Genomic DNA, 23,832 nt, shown 5'->3' with positions numbered 1-23,832 from the left:
TCTCTTCTCCTTCTCCATCATCTCTCCCCTCCTTCTCCTCTGCTTTTATCTCATGTTGTCTTCCCTACTTTTCTCGCATCTTGTCTGCATCCTACTCTTCTCCACTCCTCTTATCTCCTTTCCTGTTTTCGATTTACGACTCCACTGCACTCTTCTCCTCTTCTTTTCGTTCTTCTCATGTTCCTTCTTTTACTCTACTCTCCACTCCCCTCTTCTCGTCTCCTCCTCTCCTCTCCTCTCCTTTCCTCTTTTCCTCTTCTCTCATCTCTTTTTCCTTATCGTATCTCCGCTTGCCCTATTTTCCTCATCTCTCCTAGAATCTTTTTCCTTTCTCCTCATTACTTCTCGTATCCACTTCTGTCCTCTATTTACTTCCTTCCTTTACTTTTCCTCTTCCTATTTCTCTCTTCTCAATGAACGATGAGAGAAAACACTTTCCCGAACTTCCAGAAGTATATAGAAACTGCATTCGGTAAGCAATTTCTCCTGTAAATTTGATGAAATCCGTCTATTCCTTACGAGAAATTTACCATTGCAAGATATAGAGTACAGTATTGGCCATATTATGGGACTCATTGATTGAAAAATGAAACACACATAAATTCAATTTATGTAGAGAAATTTGACAGATTTAATGTTTTGTGATAACACATTGCATTGTTATACACACTGCAAGTAGGTACTGTCATATACTTCGTATCACCACCTTTGGCTTTTTTTGAACTTATTTTAATCACTGCTTCTGTCAATTCATTTATCACTCTTATTTCTAAACTTCAAACCACGTGGTTTATAAAGTTACATGTTGCTCTGGAGATACAAATAAAGAACACCCTTACAACAATCAGAATTAATATTATTTCCTTTGTCATATAACCAAGCAAATAGCGTAAATAACAAGGTAAACAATGTAGGTATTGTTCCAGACATTTTTGCGAATGTGGATACAGTAAAAGGAAGGATTGTCTGAAAGAAGATAATATCGAAGCAGACAAACAGTTAAATCCCATAAAAAAGTTATAACAATCGTAACATATCTTTCGTTAGAACACATTGAAAACAATTATATGAGCTTCTTTTTTACAGCCAATAATTTGGCCAATACTGTAGTGCCTCTTTCCATGAAACAATTCAGCCGAGAAGAACTACGATATCGCTTCTGGCTTTAGACAAATACTTCCAACCTTCGATGTGCTTATTTACATAGAAAATAAAACAGGGAAGATAACTGCATCCAATAAAAGAGTCTGAAAATGAATTGGCAAATGTACAGTATTTGAACAATATATAAACTAGACATGTAGGTATAAATAGGAGAATGTGATGTAATTCAATGAAAATTATTGAACGTTAAAAAAATATATAGTTCTTAAATAAATACAACATTCAAAAAGAAAATAGTTTTATGACTCTGGAAGTATTTTTCACATTTCACTATGAAAAAGAAATAAGATTTTTATGACACAAATAAAATCTCAAATCGTATTGAAAACTGGAATTATCTATTGTTCTTTAACTTCATGTTTTGATACGATGTTTGTATGGCCATTACGAGACGCACAGTTAGTTCAGTGTATCTATTGCTGGAATTTCACTCTGGCATTTGTCAACAATAGTTTACAATGAGGATCCTTCTTATTCTTCTTCTGACTGTATTTATTTTCTTACAGGTAAGATGTCTCTTTAAAGATACATTTAAATATATAACGGATGTTTGGAAAATAATGTGCCATTTTCAAAACAATTAGATAATCCGTCCAAGTTTTGTAAACCCTGCGTTCCAAAGTAACGAGGTAGGTATATGTTGAGCGTGGCGCACTCACATGAATTTTATTGTTTTTGTCATATTGTTGAATATAAATTTACTTTAATGGTATTGAAGATAATTTATGAATATGTATTGCCTAATATATATAATTTATCAGTTAAAATTATTTTCACATAGGCTTTAATAACAAAATTATAATCTTGAAATTATTATCTATTATGATACCATGCTCGGAACTGCTGTTCTACATTCGTGACAAATATCTGATTTCAAAGTACATTTAGTCAGAAATAGTAGGCTCAGCCGTAATAAATGAATGGAGTCAAATAAAATAGTTACCGCAGAATCAAGACCGAAAACAGTGATACAACGCAAATTCAGTGTACACAGAAATAAAATATCTTTGCAGTAAATGGTTACGCACTTGGTATACGTGTGAACGTGGCGCTCAAAAATCACGGACTGCCATGAAAATTGCGTGTCTGTGCAGACGGAACAATGCTACAGTCTATAACTGGTATCATCTGGCCCTAGACATTACAAAAGACAGCTAGACAAGACCAGAATGTGATACCATTCGTTGGTCCTGAGAGAAGTGCAATTATACCCCAGGGTGAGCGCCGCGCTCACACGTATACCAACGGAGGATTAACATATCCTATCATCCTTAGCATTCCTGAGTAATTCAGTCACTCTGCAGCTAGGAAAAGTGAAGAATGTGTCAACTAAGGTAGGAGATATTGTGCATTCTTGGAAGATTTAAATGGTAAAAGAAGAAGGGTGAAGAAGTTAAGTGAGGGGAATGAACGAATGCTTGGAGCAGGGGAGAGAGGTTAAGAGGTTGTGATTTTGCGGAGAGAGAACAGTTGTTAGTTTGGAGATTGAGAGAAGGGAGTTGAATTTTGAATATGGGAAGAAAGGGCTGACCTTGGGACCAAGTTGGGTGTGAGTCTGTTAGTCAAAGTTCAGGAGAACACCCAGTTTTTGGACTCTAACGATTTCTGGACAAGGGAGATGTCATTCGGAGTGACTTACTTTGACTTATTTCCTTTTGCTTCATCAGGAGCATAGAGCTTCAGTGAAACACCTCCATTTGGCTCTGTGACGTGCCAACTCCTTGACCTCTCTCCATGGTTTTCCTTTCTCGGCTGCTTCTTCTTCTACTGTTCTCTTCCATGTCTTCTTCGGACGTCCTATTTTCCTGGCTCCTTGGGGGTTCCAGTCTAAGGCTACTTTCTCTATTGCTCCAGTTGGTTTTTGTAAGGTGTGTCCTAACCAACTCCATTTTCGTCTTTTATCTGGGTTGCAATTGGCTGTTGTTTAGTTTCTCTCCATAATTCTTCATTTTATATTATTTCTGGCCATTTTATATTTAGGATACACCTGAGACAGCGATTAATAAAGGTTTGTATCCTTTTCGTGTTAGCTTATTTGGTTTTCCATACAGTAAAACTGATTTTACATTTGTATTAAAAATCCTTATTTTTGTTTTTCTAGAAACATTGCAGGTTTTCCAAATGGGATACAGTTCTATAAATGCCACTTTGGCTTTCTTGATTCTATTTTCTTGGCTTTCTTGATTCTATTTTGTATGTCTTCATCTCAACCTCCTTCTTTTGTTATGACACTTCCTAAATATGTAAATGACTCTACTTGTTCAACCAGCTCATGACAAACATTCAATTTTTCTTTTCCTCTTTGCTTCCTCCTGTGTTCTTTTTACTTTCTCCTTCATGTTGCTTGGTCTTTGATCTAATAAGCGGATGCCATCCGCAAAATCTAAATCTTCTAGTCTATCTTTGAGTCCCCATTGCATTCCTCTTTTCCTGCAACCTATTGTTTTCTTCATTACTGCATCTAGTACTAGCAGAAATATTATCGGAGATAGAATGCAGCCCATGTCTCACTCCATTTGTAACCTCTATGTATTCTGTAAGCTGTCCTTCATGTAGGATTTTGCACCTGAAACCTTCGTACATATCTTGTATTAGGTTTAATATCTTCGTTGGAATACCATAGTCTGCCAATGTCTGTCTCTTGACTCTTCTATTCTCTTCCTTTCGGAGTGAACTTATCGGGAATCAGTTGAAAGACTTTATGTGCGCACGACGCCAAGAAACACCTATTTGATGACATCTACTGGACGAGACAGGTAAATCCTATTCATTAATCATGAACGTGCCGTGTTGGTTTAGTCGTGAAGGTATTAAAATCAAATTGTGTGTGCCACCTTTTATTTCAGTGTTTGTTTAGATTATGTTAATTGAACATCCTTCGCAAGCTCTACGGAAGCCTAAGCTACTTGTTGGGAAGTAACGCATCCCAATGTTCGATCCCGGTGCTATTAAAGTAATGTTGAGACACCGTGAGTTGGTGTTCTTCTTGGTGACAAACCACGCTTAAGACTAGTGTTTTACGATATGTTTCAAGTTTACAGATTCATTACAATGCGATTTGCGTGGCTGAGGAGTTATTCCTGCACGTCCACGCTAAAGACAGAGCGAATTGTTTTGTCTTGTTCACTGAATGCGTGTACAATTTGAAACTTGTAAGCTTTCAGTTACAATCACATCCAATACTGTAGTGTGTGGTCTTCTCAACTCAAGGTACGCTTTCCTACTGATTTCCTTGGACCGCGCTGGAAGGCTTGCCGCACCCTATCCACTGCTTCAACCCAATATGATGAGCGACCAGTGTTTGCCTTTGACCAGGAAACTTTTCTCCAGGAATTGCGTATACCAACGCTTAATGGAATCCTTATTAGATGGATCAAATTGCAACGTTCACTGGTCAAACCATAACCCTGCAGCAACAACGTACTTAGCTTTAACGCAAAAGTTTGCTTCTCCAGCCAGTAGCACTGGAACTCCATAAAACCCCAAGGATTACATGCTGGGTTTAACATGTTATTATACTTTTAACGCCGTCACACTGTTCACTACACCAACATTCACAATTGGCAGCACACTTAAGTACCTTTTGTTCACTACCGACGGCTCCTTAGGTCCTGGTCTCGATGAAAGTAGGGCAGGGACCATCCATTTATTCCTTGTAAATGAGATGCCTGGGGAGGAAAGGGACCAAATTTTATATTTGGGTCAAAGTTAACATGGGGTCCACGCAGACCTTACCCGTCGAGGGAGGAATGAGGAGGGTACTCTCAAGCTGTAGCTATGTATCAGACAAAATGACCGAAGGTACCACGTCACGGCTCAGGACGGTACGGACAGTTCAAGGATTCCAAGGGTACTCTTAAGCCAAAGCGAGTATCAGACCCAAAGGTCCGACGGAACAAACCACACAGCTGTAGCTGGTATGAGCAGGAATACAGCCCGAGGATACGCTTTGGCCGAAGTCGAGTGTCAGACTTACGGTCTGAAAATACCAGCCGAAGCCGCTATGGACAGACTAGGTGGGAATCTGCTGGAACACTTATTATCCTGATTTTTTTTTTTTTTCTGCCGCTTCCAGACTTGGGTCTCCAGAAGTGTTTGGTGATCGATGGCCGGCCGAGAACTGAAGCAGAATGCTCCCGTTCTTGCTTATATAGTCAAATTGGTGGTGGCGCGCGGAACTACGTGATGGAGTGCACGCAGAAATGCACACCGCGACCTCACACGGAACACAGTGGAACTACGTGCAGTAGACACAACCCTGAACATAAATGAAATGAACATGAAATGAAGCTGCTGGATTAACCTAAGTCAGATGGAAGGGAGGGATGAAGGCAACAAGAGAAACGTATTACGACATGAACTGACTTAAATCACGTGATGACGTCACATCTTGCAGCGTATTACTTTATAAACTAACGTAATAAATGTAAATTGTTTATTATAAATCATACAACCGTGGAGGAGACACACACACACACATACACACACACAAAGAGAGAGAGAGAGAGAGAGAGAGAGAGAGTAACTGAAAAATCTAACGAGGGATGAACGATATTGTATTATAATCATGGTTGGCACGTATATAGCAAATGTGTTTTAAACAACTTGTTTTGAACGTTTAAAACACATGGTTTTGTTTCTTCACAAATTTTTGAAACGTTTAAAGCGTTTTTAACATGTTTCTTTCACCCTTGTTTAAAACATATTTTGATACTTAACATATTTTGATAACTAGCCTTTTCATTCAATGCGTGTCGTTCTGTTTACTGTGCATTAGGGTGGAGTGAAAAAACTTTTATTTTTATTTTTATAAGCTAGACTAGGGAAAATGTGCCATTTGTCCATAGTAAGAATCCTGCAAAATCATATTATTTTCTGTCAACTCTTTGATCGCCCTTCACCTTATTGAAATAATTGGCATTTTAACCCTTTTTATAACTTTGTAGCCTGATTCAGTTTGATTTCAGCATGGCTTATTAAGTAGCGAATCTAAGCGAGCTACTTATTGAGAAGGTATTGGCCATCTTAAGCTTACCTACACATTGTATGGGGATATCCTGGGGACATCCTGTTATCCTCAGGATATCCCCATCCCCAGAACTTCCATTTTCAGAGAGATGGCAGTAACAAGAGATATTTGGCTCTCCACGAAACCTACCGACCAATATTCTGCCGACCTACACCGATCTCATGAAGAAATATATTCAACTGCGATCAGACCTGAGGACGGACAATGGAAAATACCCATCATTTTTGGACATATCTCACAAACTGTGCTATGAAGTCGAGGAGATCTGGGAAAGGGCCTCACTTCCAACAGTAACTCACGCACAAGCGATTGAAAAACTCAGATGGTTCCACGACAATACAATACAATCCTAAAAGTCTACAAAGGGAAAAAGGATCAACCCAACTACCAACGGAGACTCTCGGACTTTCGCGACAGAGGTAACAGTCTGTTTGATCTCAGCAAATGCAAGTGCTTCGACATAGTTTCCAACTGCAAATGCGCGAAAGAATTCAAAGTTCCGGCAAAGGAACGTCATTTCCTTGAAGACCAAAGAGGACTATAAATGATTAGATAATCAGCAGTATAGATCAAGAGGAGACGTCAAAATTGAAGAGGAAAGCTGAAAGAGAGGAAGCCAATCTCGAACGAATGAAGAAGCAGAGGACCGTTGAGAGTAAAGGTCAAGCCGATTCTGCCGACAGTGCCGAAGATGACACGTACCCGTCGGTCAGTGCCACTGGCGATTAGTACATTCCAGATACAGAATCAGTCAAGACTAAGCCAAAGCAGAATCGCCAATGTAAGAAAATGACAATCTTTCTACCTTCACTCGCTAAAGCTTGCGATCGGATCCGAGTCTCGGATGGATCGGCTGCCGTATTAGCAACATCAGTTCTGCATTATCTTGGTCTCGTGTCGCCAATCAACCGATCTAAAGTAATCGATCGAAGCAAGATCCGCCGAGAACGCAGCAAAACTCGTAAGGAACTTCAGCAGAATGATGACCAGTTTCACCACACTCACACTGGCATAATGCAGTATTCTTTGATGGCCACAAGGATCAAACTTTGACACAAGTTCTCGGCGACGACAACAAGTAACACAGAAAAACCCTCACGGAATAACGCATAAGCATCATCACAGAGCCTGGTTCTTCGTACTTCAGCCACACGACTCCGCCATCAGGCTCCAGCAAAGACATAGCTGAGTCAATAGTCGCTAGTTTCAAAGAGAGGAATGCGCAGACAGAGAACATTAAAGTTGTAGGGTGTGATGGTACAAATGTGAACACGAGACACACAGCGGGCGTTATCCTCCGACTGGAAGAAACCTTGGAGCGTCCTCTGCAGTGGCTGGTATGTCTGCTCCATGCCAATGAGCTGCCCCTGCGCCATCTATTCCAGGCACTCGATGGCAAGACTACAGGCTCGCACGGATTCTGTGGAGATATCGGAAAGCGGCTAGTGACGTGTAGCGAACAGCCTGTCTCCTCGTTTGCACCAGTGCAGCTGACCGAGCAACTGTCCAATGTTGACCCGAAGGAGTTGAGCACAGATCAGCGCTATCTACTGAAAACGTGCAATAGCATTGGCAAAGGTGAATGTAGCGTCAATCTGGCAATGCGAAACCCAGGTTGCCTGAATCACTCACGATGGGTAACGACAGCCAATCGAATCCTCCGATTATATGTAAGCAACATGGAACCGTCAGAGAATCTGAAAAAGCTGGTGACGTTCATCATTCGCGTATATGCTCCAACGTGGTTCGCCGTAAAAGCCCACTGGTCAAGCAAAGATGGAGCTAGGCACCTTCACCAGATGCTCATCAAGTGACGATACCTCAGCCCTAAGCACAAGAAGATCGACCACACATACGTGAGCTGGTCTGGCAACGAGTGATGAAGGCCAGAGCTGCAGCAGACCCCAGTGGACAAATACGGAGGTAACCGCAAAACTCAATTTTGACGCTGTAGAATACTTCGACGTGATCGACTGGGCCGTCTGCCCTATCTCGGACCTTCCCGTAATCAAGGCAATGACGGACACTGAGCTCAGGGATCTCATCACGACGGAGGTGACTCCAACTCTCACCTTCTCAAAATTCCCCAACCGCACACAGGCTGTGGAAAGACACGTGAAGATTGTGACCGAGGTGGCGAAAGCTGTTTGTGGACACAAATCGCGAGATGGCTTCATCCGTGCACGCATCGCTTCTCGACAGCTAATGCCGACGTTCGAGTCGAAACGTGACTTCCCTCACTTCACCTTGTAACGTTCGAGTCGAAACGTGACTTCCCTCACTTCACCTTGTAACTGTTTGTGGCATTTGATTGCATTAACTGAGTTTTAAGGTGACTAAACTGACTAATAGTCACTATTGACTGACTATATAGTTATATCGTTGTATTGTCGCTTAGTATTGCAAAATAAAAGATTGCGAAGGGCGATCAAAATATTGTTCAAAAGTCTTGAAATTTTTACACAGTGTTCTATTGATCTATTGGCACCTTTTGACATATCTAGCTAATTGAAATTCAAAAAAAAAATTTTTTAGCCCATTTTCACTCCACCCTACTGTGCATAGAAATCTGTTCAGCGGCTGAAAATGTATATTGAATTAACAAAGAAACATATCGTGATGAATATACGTTTAAGACACCTGACTATGTTTTTTAACTGGTGTTTAGAATATTTTTGAAATTGAATACTACATGGATGAAACTGATATGTTCCTCACTAAACACACTGCAAAATGTGCACACTGTTGTTAATGTCAATATTCAATTGCATTCACAATAAAATGTCGTATTGAAAAAAAACAGTAACTAACACGTGGACCTGGCAACTGTGGGTTAGTTGAAGCTTCTCGAACAGCCTACATGCGAGATTTAAGAAGTAAGTCAAGCGTTTACTTTATTATTGGAGCACAGTCCATCCTTGGTTGATTAACAAATTCCTTATTAATAGAAAATCAATTCTCTTGGCATTATGTTTTAAACGTTTTATTTGCTTGAAGCATGTTTTTTTTTAATTCTGGTTTGAAACACTGTTTAAAACATTTGAAACATTTTTAAAACATAAAACTGTTTGTTTGTTTCTTTCAAAAAACACAAATTTTGCCAACCCTGATTATAATACATATTAACTTAAGATGGCGAGAGGGTGATTCCAAGATGGCGTAATATGTAATTTGATTTTGATTCAATTTTTGTTATTTAGCGTCGCTTATCTTCCACTTTTGGCTAATCGCGACGATGAGAACGAGTGATGATGTAACGAAATTGATGAAGGAACACTCAGAAACAACATTTACGTCCAGGCACGGAATCCGAACTCGGGACTCCAAGCGTACCGCAATGTGCTAACCACTCCGCCACGTGTAAAAAGTAATGAACTAACCTAACTTGGGCGGTTCCAGGATGACGGAATAGGTGTTCTCACAGACGACAGAAGGAAGACAGATAGACCGACAGAGAAGACGGGCAGAGAATACAGTAAAACCTCATTAATCCGGACCCCGATAAGCCGGACTTCGCTTAATCCGGACAGGCAAAAAAACAAAGAAAAACAGAAGGCAAGGCTTTAAATGTGGCTAGAAGTCAACACGAAAACTTCCCAAAGAAAAGGCAGTCAACTACGAATGAAAATCTGCTTTCCGCAGACTTTGTACTGTATTGTATGGTGTATTTAGGCTTGTGCTCTTTAAATACACCATAATAAACGTGTTTTGTTGCTATAAACGGACTTTTAATGCACTTTCTACATTTTTATGTTATTTCTGTTAATCCGGACTTTCGTTAAAGCGGTCAACTTATCTTTTCCTATTAGTTTGAATTAACGAGGTTTTAATGTAGTTTCTATTTACACTCCTCGCTGCCATAAATCTTGCATGTTTGAGCTATTTAAAGTTGCATCATTTATAATTTGAATTTTAAATATAGAAAGGTAGCATATTAATTATATTTTTATATTCTTACAGCTTTCTCAGATTGAATGCTCCTTGAGTATGTGGCATCATTTTGGTAAGTAACGTTTTTGTTGAACATATTATCATAAATATACTTTTTCATTAAGTCACTATGAATTTTGAAATTATCATTCCATGTAAAATCTATATGTCGAAATGTATGCACGCTCTTATAAAAATCAAATATACTAGAAGCAGGCCAGCGCTGGGGCTCACCCAGCCTCTAATCAATAGGCACCCTGAGGCAAAGGATGTGGAATAGTAGAGTTTATCACATCACCTTCAGTATGGTATAGAACGAGAGCATGTGACCCCTAACCCTCACCTCACGTCAAGGCGTAATGCACTGCATGCCATGTTTTCATTCAGTATTCATGTAATAGTTGTAAAGGTTTTATTATGCTCGTTAATAGATAACATATTTTATTTCCACTTATAATAATTTTGTGTCAAAATTTAATTTGGTTAAAATGTGATATTCGATAATAATATTCTATTACCAAATAGTGATTGAAGAGAACCAAGATCATCACGCGAATGCATTCAAAGGTGAGAAATAGAAGGTTGCCAAGATTTACTGAAAGATATCTTTCTTTCTGAATTTGCATAAAGGCATTACCTTTGCTCCTATGAAAGATCAACTCTTGTTATCATTTCACTTACTATTTTACAATGTTAATAGCTAATGTATTTTGATTGTAGAGACCTAAATATAACTATGAACTGGTAGGGTGGGATCAGAAGCGTGCGGTAAAGGAAGGAAGAGCAAGCGCCGCTTGCGTTGTTTTTTTTTTTTAAAAGAAATTTTGATATCTTAAGTTAATGTTTATCAATGCCTTTATACACCTTGGAATGTAATTGATCTATTTTAACATATTTTCATATGCAGACTTTTCATTTCCTGTCATGTTGGCTGCAAACATAAAGGGGCTGCACCCTTCACAGGGCACGCAAAGAAGCACAGCTGATCCGCGTTGGAAACATGAGGCTTGCTCGTTTTTCTCCCCGCTTTTCGAGTGACTTATGCAGTTCTTGCAGGGCCACTCACCTTCCTACTCGTACTTCACCAAAAAAAAAAAAGGTCGACTGCAAGCGATCCCCGTCCCGCTTCGTCTTTGGCAAGGGTGTTGGAGAAACCTCGTCGACGCTGGGCTCAAGTGTTGCTAAATTGAAATGTGACCAAGGTAGTTAAAATCCAAGTTAATGGTATTATTTCCTATGCGGAGAAACTGTGGAAGAAAACATGGTGCAATGCATCAAGTGCAAGTTATGGGCACACTATTCGTGTTATGGGCTCTCAAACGAGGAACTGCATTTCTACATTTGTGATGTTTGCAAATAAACTACAGTCCAATGTTGTGTTTACATTTTCAAGCTTGAAAATGAATGTCGAGAATATGTTTGCTTGTTTATCATTTTCCATTATTTATTTCTTATACTGGAGAACTGATATATCACTAATTGGAATGATTGTGGCTCTAAATGAACATTCTGTCAATAGAAAACTGGCCACTGTATTTTGTAGTCTTTGAGCCTTTGAAACATGTTCTTTCTTAATGTTTTAAACAGCGGTGCGATTTCAGACCAGTTGCCTTAATCGTACCATTTGCAAGGATTTGGAATTCTGAATTTACTGGTACTTCCAATTGGAATAAAAATTTTCAAAGACATATGAAGAGAAGTAAAAGTTCCGTTTACTAGCTGGTTTACTTTAAGTTACTTCCTTTGCAGCTACCTTCATTTGTTTGAAAACTGGTACGATTTGGGCAACTTTCCCCTAATTGGCTCACCTCTGCTAAGGCATGTGGGCGTAAGGCCTGCTCTCTTTAAGAAGGCCCGGGCGGCTCTCAAGGGCTGTTGAAACTCGTTTTTATTATTATATTTGGTAGACAAGTGTGCTAAAATAAAAACTCGAAGTTTGGAAAATTTAACACTGAAAATTAACAAAGCCTCCTGGGAAGACTTTCTCACACAAAGATAAAATAGTAACCATGAAAGTTCACCTGAAGGAACAGATGTTATAGTTCAAGGAAAATTGGATATGTTATAAAATTATGGTCAGGGTGGTTAGTAAATTGGAAACCTGAAGGCAGATAGAAGTGAATATGGATGCAACCACATTGGCCTGGCAATTAATGGTCAGACGGCAGGACATTTGAAAGGAAGATTGAAAGCATGATTTAGAGAGTGTGATTCCATAGTTCTCATGATTGGTACCAATGATATTTTGAAGGGTCTTCGGCTGGTTGAAATTAATAAAGATCTTGTAGAAGCAGTTGAAGTCTTAAGGATAAAGCTAATTCGATTATGTTGTTAACTTTACCAAAAATTCCAAGGCTCTTGAAAGCAAAGACTCTGAATGGTGGTATAAATGGCAAGAACTAAATAAGTTCATTTGTTCTCTGCATGATGGAAAGGGTCCGTGGCCATGGGGTCTAAGGCACTGTGCTTTGGGATCCGAATGCTGGACGGCATAATTTAAGTTCACCTGGGTTCAGTCTCTGGGTTCTCGGACTGTGTATAGGACCGCTGGCAACCCACCATCGTGAGCAAATTGGAGAGCTACGAGTGAGTAGCGTAATCCGGTCTCGTAAATCTCCTACAACGACTGGGGGTTTGGCGTGCTGACCTCATGTCACCCTATTACCGGTTGTAGATCTCCACACCTCTAGGGAGGATTGTGGAAGGGAGATTGGCAGTCGGGAGATCCATAGTTGTCACTTCTGTTGCATAGACCATGTCCTTAACATACCCCCACAGGAAGAAATCCAGAAGAGTAATGACCAAGGAATTGGACCACCTCTCCCAATTCATTTTTGTGAGAATTCCTCATTCAATGTGTTCCGGACTGCCAAATGCCAGTGTAGAGGTGCTCCATCCTGCTCGAAAAGCAGGTTTGGGTGTCGATGTGTTATCTGAGGTAACACAAAATAGTTTAACATATCAAGATATGTGAAACCAGAGATAATTTCTTCTGCAAAGAAAAATGGTCCAATGCTTTCATCCACCATTAATCCACATCACTCTTTGAAATTGGGGCTTTCGCGTTCATACTCCACGACCTCTCGAAGATGTTCACTACCCCAAATTCGCACGTTGTGTCTATTGATCATACCGCTTAGGTGAAATGTTGCCTCATCTGAAAAGAGAACCTTGGCTAAAAAGTTGTCGATCTCGATGCACTCAAGAATGTCTTCGGCAAATGTTGTTCGATTCGGTTTTTCGTTGGCTTTCAACTCATGTAAAACTTGTAATTTGTATGCATAAATCTTAAGACGCTTGTGAAGCACATCGTGGACTGTGGATTTTGGGAGAGCAATCTCACTTGACGCCGTACGAACGGATTTCTTGGGACTTCGTGCAAATGCATCTGCAATGCGCTGAACGTTTTCCTCTGATGTTGGTGATTGGCCACCACCATGCCTCTTAGCGACAGATCCTGTCTCTAGAAACGCTGCTTTCCATGCCTTGATTCTTTTGGCATCTGGAGGGTCTCTGAGATACTCTTCAAGAAACCGTTGTTGAGCTGCAATAATGGATCCACTTCTGCGTACAACCACACATTTCGCGCCTTTTCAGCATTGGTTGTCATTTTCACTTTTCACCACCTGGGACAATACAAAACAAACGAATCCTTATTATGCACTACCTATTTAAAATTTTCACAGCTAAGCTACCTATACCACCTATCACATTGTTCTTGCCTGTATATTATGTTTAATATAAGCATTTGCAATTAGGGGTTTTCAATTCGGACACCCGGTACAATGAAGATAGGAAATTTTTATGGTTGAATTGGTTTGGGGATCCTCAAAGAGTTCTCGTCAGATTTTCCAATTCTCCTGTTCATTTTTTTAAAATATGTACTGTGGAAATTGATTCAATTTGAAAAGGTTCGTAATTATATAATATATAGGATTTGATTTTGCATTTCATAATAGAAGCATTCAAGAAGATTGTCTACTTCATACTGTTACATCATTTGGAATCTATCACTGGTGGAACTGTTTCCATGTATGATCAGATGAACAGTATCTAAGCATAGTTCCTGAGAGATTGAGATTGTTGTATGGATTACGATGATTAAAATAAATCAATTGCTCTTGGTGACGGTATCATACTTTCGATGAATATCTGCTTGTGACAAAATATGTAAGAAACTTGTCATATACATATGAGTCGTTACGGATACGAAGGGCGAACTCAACAAACGTGCATTGTGAGGGAAATTCTTTTCAAGTTGTCAGGCACAGTGATAACTCCACAAACAAAACTTTGGAAATCACGCATGAAACATTCCGATCTACTCTTTCCAAGTATTTGTGTTGTTCGCAGTGTGCCTGACAACGAGAAACGCATTTCCCTCACAATGCACGTTTGTTGAGTTCGCCCTTCGTATCCGCAACGCCTTATATGTTTCTGTCTTCAAATCAAATTGGTGTGATGATGCATAATCATTTATTACATTTATATTTTATATGTTGGTGTTATGTAACTACCAGAAATATGATTGTAATCATGTGACTATGTGGTATGTAATGTAACTAATTATAATCCGAAATGTGTATTTTGAATCTCTTTATAAATTGATGTCATGTGGGTTCAGCCCATGATGGGCGCCATATATCACAGTATTTAATAAACAGTGATATGCTGATAATGCAGAGATGTCTACAATATCTGCATTATTATCTTTTTTGTATTTCTGTATTGATAAGTTCTTTTAATTTTGGTTCATGAAGCAATCTGAACGAAATTTATATTGCAGTCAGGTTCTTCAAAATGAGGAACCCTGTTTAAGCTTGCAGTGTCGTTTTTGCTGGTTAGGAACCAACAATCACACACAGTCTTGGAATGTTTTTTGATAAACAACTGCATTGTTAACAATGGGCGGCTTGTGCTCGAAGGGAGAGTTGCTTTTCTGTTCTTAGAAGTAGGAAGTCTTGGTGCTGAAATCTGAATGCAAACATCTATTGCTGTGTTTGGTAAAAATTATGTTTTCTGATGTAGTGTGTGGTTTTTATCTTTCTTTTTCTGTGAGAAAGGAAGGAAAAGAAGTTAGTTCGCTACGAGAAGTGAAGTTTGCACGACGCTACAGTTTTCGCGGAGGAAAGGAATATGATATTTCTTAAGTAATTCGCTTACAAGAGGGAGTTCGCAGAGAGGAAGTGAACAGTGCACAACGTGAAGTTAAACGCAGTGCTGTAGAAAGCAATTTTCCTGAGACTGGCGTGTGTACAAAAAGGTGACAAGTTTTGAAATATATTGCACGATGGCGCTCGAAAAATTTGGCCACGCCGTCTGTAACCGAATCCCATTGCGTTCCAATCTGTGTCCTGACAATAGAAGTTCCAATCAAACTCCAACTATTGATGGAGTACCGTGATGGAAAATGGGATTAATGGAAAATACCTCCTGACCTGTCCTGCGAAGTAGCTACGATCGTAAGTACTAAGGATCAATAAGCCTCATTGGATACTTTCATGGTACACGGCTTGATCTCATCTAATTCCTTCGTGCTGCTTGAGGTAAAAGAAGCTGAATCTTAATTTTTGCCGCATTAGGAGTTTTACAATTACAGGATTATGCCGTGTATGTGGATACATAACAACAGAATAAACTGTTGACGATGAGTTGTAAGTAGCAAAATTCACTGAATTACAAAAAAATAATGTAAATTTAAAGATGAGCAATTGTTAACTGGTTGTGGAAGTCACATTACAGTTCATAGTTATTTTGCTTTGAACGGTATTTATTCAACTTGTATTATATTCTTTAAGGAAATATGGGTAAAGTAGAGGCAAAGACTTATTTGTATTGTAAGGATCCTTGAGTATTTTATATCAAAGTACTTAATAGATCGTACGTATTAGAATACAAAAAATAATTTTCTGTGATCTTGTTCAATTTTCATTTCAGTGAATGTAATTGTTCTAAATCTTTATTCATGTATATTTATTAGTATATTTTCAATAATTTTATTTAACAACTCAATAGGACTACTCCCTTATGTTGCACTTCACTTAATGATGGTTTAAGTTCATGCTTAAATTTTTAACTAGTGTTCGTGTGTTTTCTGGACTCTACTACTGGCTAGTACTATAGGTGAAAATAATCACGCCTACTGCGCTAGACGCCTGATACTTTGATCCGGGAAATAGTGTGTTTTTTTCATCCTAGAAGAACAGTCGTCTTCACTCCAGGCGTCGTCATAAAACTAAGAACAACTTGATTTTGTTCCTAATTTGAAGACAGGTATAATATATAAGTAAAATCAAAGGTAAATACTTAGTAGAAGAACTATACCTCAAACAGTCCACTTCTTATGAAGTTTTAAAGCAGAAGGAACTGAAAACATTGCTAATTATGCATGTCTCATTAAAATAAAGCAAAATCACTGAGCATATCTTGTTCTATTTTACAGGTCGTAATCATAACCGACATATGCATAATCCTTTGAAAAAGTAAGTATACTTCTTTGCGTATAGTTTAATTAATTTATCAATGTTAAATGAGGGATGAAAATACAATTTTATATGCATTAAATATTAGGAAGTTTGTGATAGCTACCGAAAGAGTCCTGCATTTTATGGGTACTTTTCTATCTTCAATCATTTCATGCTCATTCTGTTTCGATTCTAATTGGTACAGTTATTCTAATCTCGGTTTGTTTAGAAATACGCTATTGCTGTACACTATCTTCAGTAGTCTTCCATAATATCAAAATGTATCAACTCATAACTACTCAGGATTTCTTAGCGCAATTTCTGTTGAAGGTTTTTAAAAAATGACATAGAATAGGCATTAAAACAAAAATTGTCAAAAATTTTCACCTTGTTCATGTTTCCTTTCCTCTTTTCCACTTTTTAATGAATAATTCGTGCAGATAGAATTCTTAGCAATTTCTTGAGTCATGCTTTTCATCTGAATGTGCAAAGGAAGTTAAACGATTCAAGTAGTATTGTCTAATACAAGTCTTCTCATAAGATATTGGATAATTTTAGCAACAAAAACTCTTTAGGGGAGAGAATATTGAGAATATCTTAAAAATTTATATTGCATTACTCCATTCTTTTGGTCTCTTTATTTAAACAAATCTATTGTTCAAAACATTCCTTATACTATTAGCTACCTCATTTCTTCCAAAACTATTATATTGTCCAATGGAATCCACTAGTATTTCTCGGCAAATTGTCCATGGCTATTTTCATTAATTTTTCCCTTACATCCTATATGTTTTTAAGCGATGAATGTTTATGTATGCTGGTACAGTGTCTCTCAAAAGTTTTAGGACAACGACATTTTAAACTAGGCAACCCAATTTACACAAGGCGTTGGTGGGTTGCGTGTAGATTTAGGCTCAATTTCAGGGTTGCCATATGCACAATAGATATTTATAAAATACGCGAAAGGGATAAAAACAAGTAATATTATATAAAATTACTGAAAATATCACTAATATATCGCAAGTGACAAAATTCTTTCTGAAAGAAAAAATTAGGTTTTCTAGTATTTCATCGCTGATGAGTCTACAGAAAGGAAAAGAGGCGAGAGAAAGCAAAAGGTGACAAAGGAGAGGAGAAAGAGAAAGCGAAAGGAGAAGAGGAAAAGTAGAGGAGAGAAGAAAGATAGCATAGACGACGAGAGGAGATGTAGTGAGGAGAATGGAAAAAGATTCTAGGACATATGAGGAAAATGGAGCAAAGAATAGAGAAGAGGAGACGAGAAGAGGGGAGTGGAGAGTAAAGTAAAGGAGAGAAAAAGATAAGAACGAAAAGAAGAGGAGAAGATTGCAGTGGAGTCGGAAATCTAAGACAGGAGAGGAGATACGAGGAGTGGAGATGAGTGGAATGGAGATAAGATGCGAGAAAAGTAGGGAAGGCGATATGAGATAAAAGCAGAGCGAGCAGAAGGAGGGGAGAGGAGACGGAGAAGAGAAGAACAGAAGGGACTGAAGAAAAGAGGTAGTTGCAGAAAATATCGTCTCAGCATCAAGAATTGATGCATTGGTCAAATTATCGACATGAAACATTCAATAACATTTTGAAATGTATCGGAGAATGTATTAGATCGGTTCGAAATGCCTTTTGGCTTAGTTCAGAGCAAGGTAAAATCTTCCATGTAAGATCTTTGATTTTACCTGCGATTATACCACTAAAAACATGAATGTAATTAGAATATTTATAAGAATTATCCAATTTTTGTCCACTTCTCGGTTCGTTGAAATGGAGATTTTGTATTTTAATATTTCCCTTCCTCCTCCCATCGTTAATTCCAAACTGAATCATTCCGTTTCACACGGCATGGACAATGAACACAATGGGATAGGTCTAAAACTTACGAAAATTTTCTGCCACCGGAAGGGTTTGACCATCAGATTGAAAGTCCTGAACGTTAAACACTACCCTACAAGCTTTCGCTCTTGAAAGTAAGTAGAAGGAGTTGACCAATGTGAAATGTAGATGCAACTCTCCTCCTACATGTAATGTGCAAACAATACTTGTTTGTAACAAAGAAAACGAAGGTAGTACGACTCGGTGAAAACATTTAATGGAGAATTGCACATGATGAGAACTTTTCATTCGATATTTGCGGAGGTATCCTTGCATTGAACTTGAGTGGGAAAAGTGGTAAAATTAGTATGTCCTGAATTGCCACAAATATAAATAGTTATTTCATTAATATTTGTTAATGTCTTTGAAGCAGTACACAATTATCGTTAGAGTATCATAATTCATGATCTTATACATGAAAATATCCCTTTAAATGTGTGTGAATTCATTTATTTGTTTATTTTTTTTATAAATTCCATATGCAGAACAATGTAGCCACTATACACTGAGTAGTATAATTGATGCTATAACAAGGACCACTTATAAGTGTAGAAAAGAAGAGGTTATTTGATTGAACAACCCGATTTGCCTACACTTATAACAATGCCAAGAGGGGCTTATACCCCAATTCTTCAAGTGTGATATGCTCTTAATTTTTAAAAATTTTGAATTCTAGTGTAGAAAAGATGAACCCCCCTCAGACAGATTTGCCTATACTTAAAACTATGCCAAGTTCCTATATCATCTTATTGTTTATAGTGTGTTTTTCTGTCAAAATCCCAGGAATCTTGAATTCAAGTGTAGAAAAGATGAGCCCCCCCCTCAGATTGATTCCGCCATGTATATTAATATAAAGCTCATAGCTCCTGGGTTCTGAGACCCAGTAGAGTGTGGTGCATATCCCCATGGTTTTTATTGCCTTGTAATCAAGAGGCTTCTGGGTTTAAGTCCTCATAAAATGTGAGGCCTCCCCTGATTGCAAAGTGTTAATATTGTTGCCTTGTAAACAAGAGGCTCGGGTTTGAGTCCTGATAAAATGTGTAAGATTGAAATACATGTGGCAAAATAATATCTCCACACGTGAGATTTTGAGAATAATTACTGCTAGTTGATATACAACTGATAGCTCCCAGATCTGAAACCTGGTAAAGAGTGTTGTACAACAGCATAAAAGAGCAAAATTATTTTATATTGGGGATCACCAGAGCCTAGTTATTGCTGTTGGGTATAAAAGCACCAGCTCAGCCACTAACTGCTGTTATAATTGTTTTGGCATATTGTCCATAGTTCTGTTTTTTTGGACCAGGAAATTTTATATAAATAAACAATAAAAATGCCAAATCAAAAATATTGCAATCAATGCAAAAAAAATATATCTAGTTCTAAATGGTCTAGCCACCGGCATATTTGTGAGCCTAAGAAATGCAGAAAGGCCACAAAAATGTGTTCAAGATGACATAAAATATTAAGCAAGGCATATTACAAATGGCACAAGTGTAATTCTTATGTACAGTCATCAACATTGCCCTCACAACCATCAACATCTGGTCTGAAAAGGAAGCACGAAGCACCTGTTAATGCTGGACCGGCAAAGCAGCCACGCTATGAACCCATCCATAGCAGTTTTAATGGCCAACTTAGGGATTACCGGTTTGAATCAGAGCAAAAATGTGGTATTAAGAATTTTTTGAACAGTATAAATTCTGATGTGCAGGCAATTCTAAATGCACAAAATGGCTCTTATAAGCTGTCTCTCAAATTGTTTACACAATATAAGAAACCAAATGGCACAAAATTTACACAGCCCCACATAACAGAAACTGTACCTGTATATTCAAATGCAAATTCAGACAAAATAATAAGCAGTTTGATAGATCAATTGAATATTAAACACTCTGAATTTGCAGAAAAAGAGTCTGGATGGAGCCTATGCGGTTCTCCACACAAGCTCTATGTTAATATTTCTGAATTCAGCCCATTACAAGGATCTACATATCTGCCATTACCTGTCAATATTAAAAACAAAAAAGCCGTGGTTAACATAGAAAATACCGACCAGAAATGCTTTTTGTGGTGTATTTTAGCTGCTTTGTTTCCAGTTTCAAGGCATCCTGAGAGAATAAGTTATTATAAACAACATGAAAATGATTTTAATGAAGCAATGGAGGGTTTAGAATATCCAATGTCTGTTCAGAATATTGATAAATTTGAAAAAAAGGCCCGGGATATCAATGGTAAACAATTATCTATTAATGTATTTATTTGTTCCACTGGCCGTGGCAATTGCTTGATAGCACCTCTCAGAATCAGTACATTTGATGATGATTCTGCTGTTCCGATTGATCTGCTCTTAATTGAAGGGGATGATACACACCATTACACTCTGATACATAATCTTGAAGCTTTAGTCAGAACACAACTAGACAAATCTAATAGAATATTTAAGTTGTGCAAAAGATGTTTAACTGTATTTGATGGTCAAAAAATGGTGCATTCGGTTCGTGAAAAAAATGAGGAAATTGCTAAAAACAAGTTAATTGAACATTTAAAATATTGTGGCAACCATAAACCTGTTCATATGGTAATGCCAATGCCAAGTGAAAATGCCAAATTCAAAAAGTTTGAGGCCTTGTTGGAACACAAAGCATATATAGTCTGTGATTTTGAATCAAATCTCAAACCTCTTGCATTCTGTAGCCCAGATCCTGATGAACCTTCAATTACACCATACCAGTTACATGAACCTTCTAGTTTTTATTATGTTGTTGTACAGGATGGTGTTGTTAGTAAAAAAGATTCATACATGGGAGCAGATGCCATCAAAGAATTTGCACATAGAATAGAAATTGAGTGCCGTGACATAGCATCTAATATCTTATTGAAATCAAAACCCATGTTGCCTTTAACAGAGAAACAGATTGAAGATTTCAACAATGCAGAAAAATGCCCGGTATGTGATTCTGAATTTTCAGATACAAATATCAAGGTACATCACCATTCTCATACAGATGGTAAATTCTTAATGGCCCTGTGTAATAGCTGTAATATTAAGATCCAGAGACCAAAATTTGTCCCTATATTTTGCCATGGTGCATCCAATTATGATTTCCACCATTTGATCAGGTACGAGGGGTTTGACAAGGAGAATTTAAATATTTTAGCAGAAAATGATGAAAAATATATATCTATTAGCAAAATAATTAAAGTTAATGGTGTTCCTATTCACTTAAGATTTCTTGATTCCTACAGAATTTTATCTGCTAGCCTGGCTACACTGGCCACTCAATTATCTGATGATCAATTCAAAATCACATGTACCATGTTTCCAAATCAGGACCTGAAATTAATTAGGCGGAAGGGTGTATATCCATATTACTATGTTACAGATTTTTCTAAATTTGATGAGTGTGCTCTGCCACCACAACAAGAGTTTTACAGCAAAATCAGAGGATCTGGAATCACTGATGAAGATTATCACCATGCCCAATTGATGTGGAACAATTTAAAATGCCAGACATTTGGTGATTATCAAATGGCATATTTAAAACTTGATGTCACTCTCTTAGCTGATATACTTCAGGCATTTAGAAAATCTTCCATGCAAAATTATAAGCTGGATCCAATGTATTTTTACAGTGCTCCGGGCCTAGCATGGTCTGCAATGTTTTTAAACACTAAAATGCAATTGGATCTGATCCAAGATCAAGATATGTACTTGTTTATGGAGCAATGTATAAGAGGAGGCATGGGGCAATGCTCTCAGAGATATGCCAGAGCAAATAACAAATATATGCCCGATTATGATCCAGCACTGCCATCAAATTATATACTGTATGTAGATGCCAACAGCCTGTATGGTTACGCTATGATTTATAAACTGCCATATGCAGGGCTTGAGTGGGTTGAAGATTTCAATATTGAAGATCTTAAGGATTTTGATGACAGTGACTATGGCCTATTCTTAGAGGTTGATCTGACAATTCCTGATGATTTACACAACACATTTTCTTATCTGCCCCCAATTCCTGAGGTTAAGTGCTCACCTGGCTCTAAACAGAAGAAATTGATGATGACACTGGAGCCAAAACAGGGTTATGTCATATATTACAAAACACTCCAGTTCCTGATGCATCATGGTGTTCAAGTGACCAAAATTGGCAAAGTTTTTAGGTTCAGGCACTCAAGATGGTTGAAGCCATATATTGATACAAACACAGAGCTTGGAACATCTGCTATGAGCCAATTTGATAAATCATTGTTTAAATTGATGGTCAATTCTGTGTATGGCAAAACTATTGAAAATGTCAGAAAACATACCGATGTTAAAATAATTACTGACCCCAGCCTGAGCAAAAAATTGGTTGCAAAGCCTAATTTCAATTATAGAAGAATTTATGATGAAAATATGGCACTCTTCAACATGAAAAAACCAAAAATTAAATTTGATAAGCCTATTTATGTAGGGGCTGTGATATTGGAATTGGCCAAATTACATATGTTAAAATTGTATTATGATGTGTTGAAGCCTTTTTATAAGGATCGTGTAAAACTGATGTACATGGACACAGATAGTTTTGTTCTTGATATTCAGACAGAAGATGTTTATCAAGATATGTCACAGCCTGAATTGCTTGAATATTTTGATAGCAGTGAACATACAAGGATTCAACCCCACAACAAAAAGGTGCCTGGCAAGTTAAAAGATGAGACACTTGGTGATGTTATTGTGGCATTTGCTGGGTTAAGGGCCATGATGTACAGTTTTGAAACATGTAGTGGTGCTGTTGCAAAAAAAGCCAAGGGCATTGGCAGAGTAACTGTAGACCAAGAGCTTGAATTTGAAGATTACAAAAATTGCCTCAAATCATGTAGCACAATCAGAACATCAGAATCCAGAATTCAGAGTGTGGATCACTTATTGACTAGCAATATTGTAAGAAAAGTGGCTCTGGACCCACATGATGATAAGAGATGTATTTTGTCATGTGGCATACATACTCTACAATGGGATCATTGTGATTTGAAAAGTGGGAATCAATGCCCAATTACAGAGCATGATTTGAAATAAATAAACATGCCTATGAACTTATTTGGGTTCAAAAAACAGGCTATTATGGACCTGCCAACACCACAACCCTCTTCTGATATAATATCTAAACTGAGTGGTTTGTTAATTATTCATCTGAACAGCATACTTACAGATGTTGATGATAAAACAGGTAAAACATTGTACATATTTAACAACAATTTAAATTATTACCAATTACCTGTAGGTGGACAATTACAATTTATTACAACCCCTGAGGGTGATGTCAAGATTGCAGTAGGGAGAAATATTTACAGAATTAAGCACTCAAA

The 23,832-nt window shown here is 37.9% G+C and overlaps 1 long non-coding RNA gene across 1 annotated transcript in view; it reads left to right on the top strand.

The window, feature by feature from the left end:
* Nucleotides 1-1,529: 1,529 nt before the first annotated feature.
* LOC145981351 (uncharacterized) overlaps nucleotides 1,530-23,832 on the top strand; it is a 36,450-nt gene continuing 14,147 nt past the window's right edge. Inside the window, exons 1-3 of the long non-coding RNA XR_014440958.1 lie at nucleotides 1,530-1,670; nucleotides 10,154-10,196; nucleotides 16,566-16,605. This is a non-coding gene — a long non-coding RNA (uncharacterized LOC145981351). The remainder of the gene's footprint in view (nucleotides 1,671-10,153; nucleotides 10,197-16,565; nucleotides 16,606-23,832) is intronic.

Source organism: Lepisma saccharinum, chromosome 29 (assembly GCF_977018435.1).
Source record: "Lepisma saccharinum chromosome 29, izLepSacc3.1, whole genome shotgun sequence".
NCBI lineage: Eukaryota > Metazoa > Arthropoda > Insecta > Zygentoma > Lepismatidae > Lepisma > Lepisma saccharinum.
Note: the sequence above shows the minus strand (reverse complement) of the source record. Positions and strands in the feature narration are given on the sequence as shown.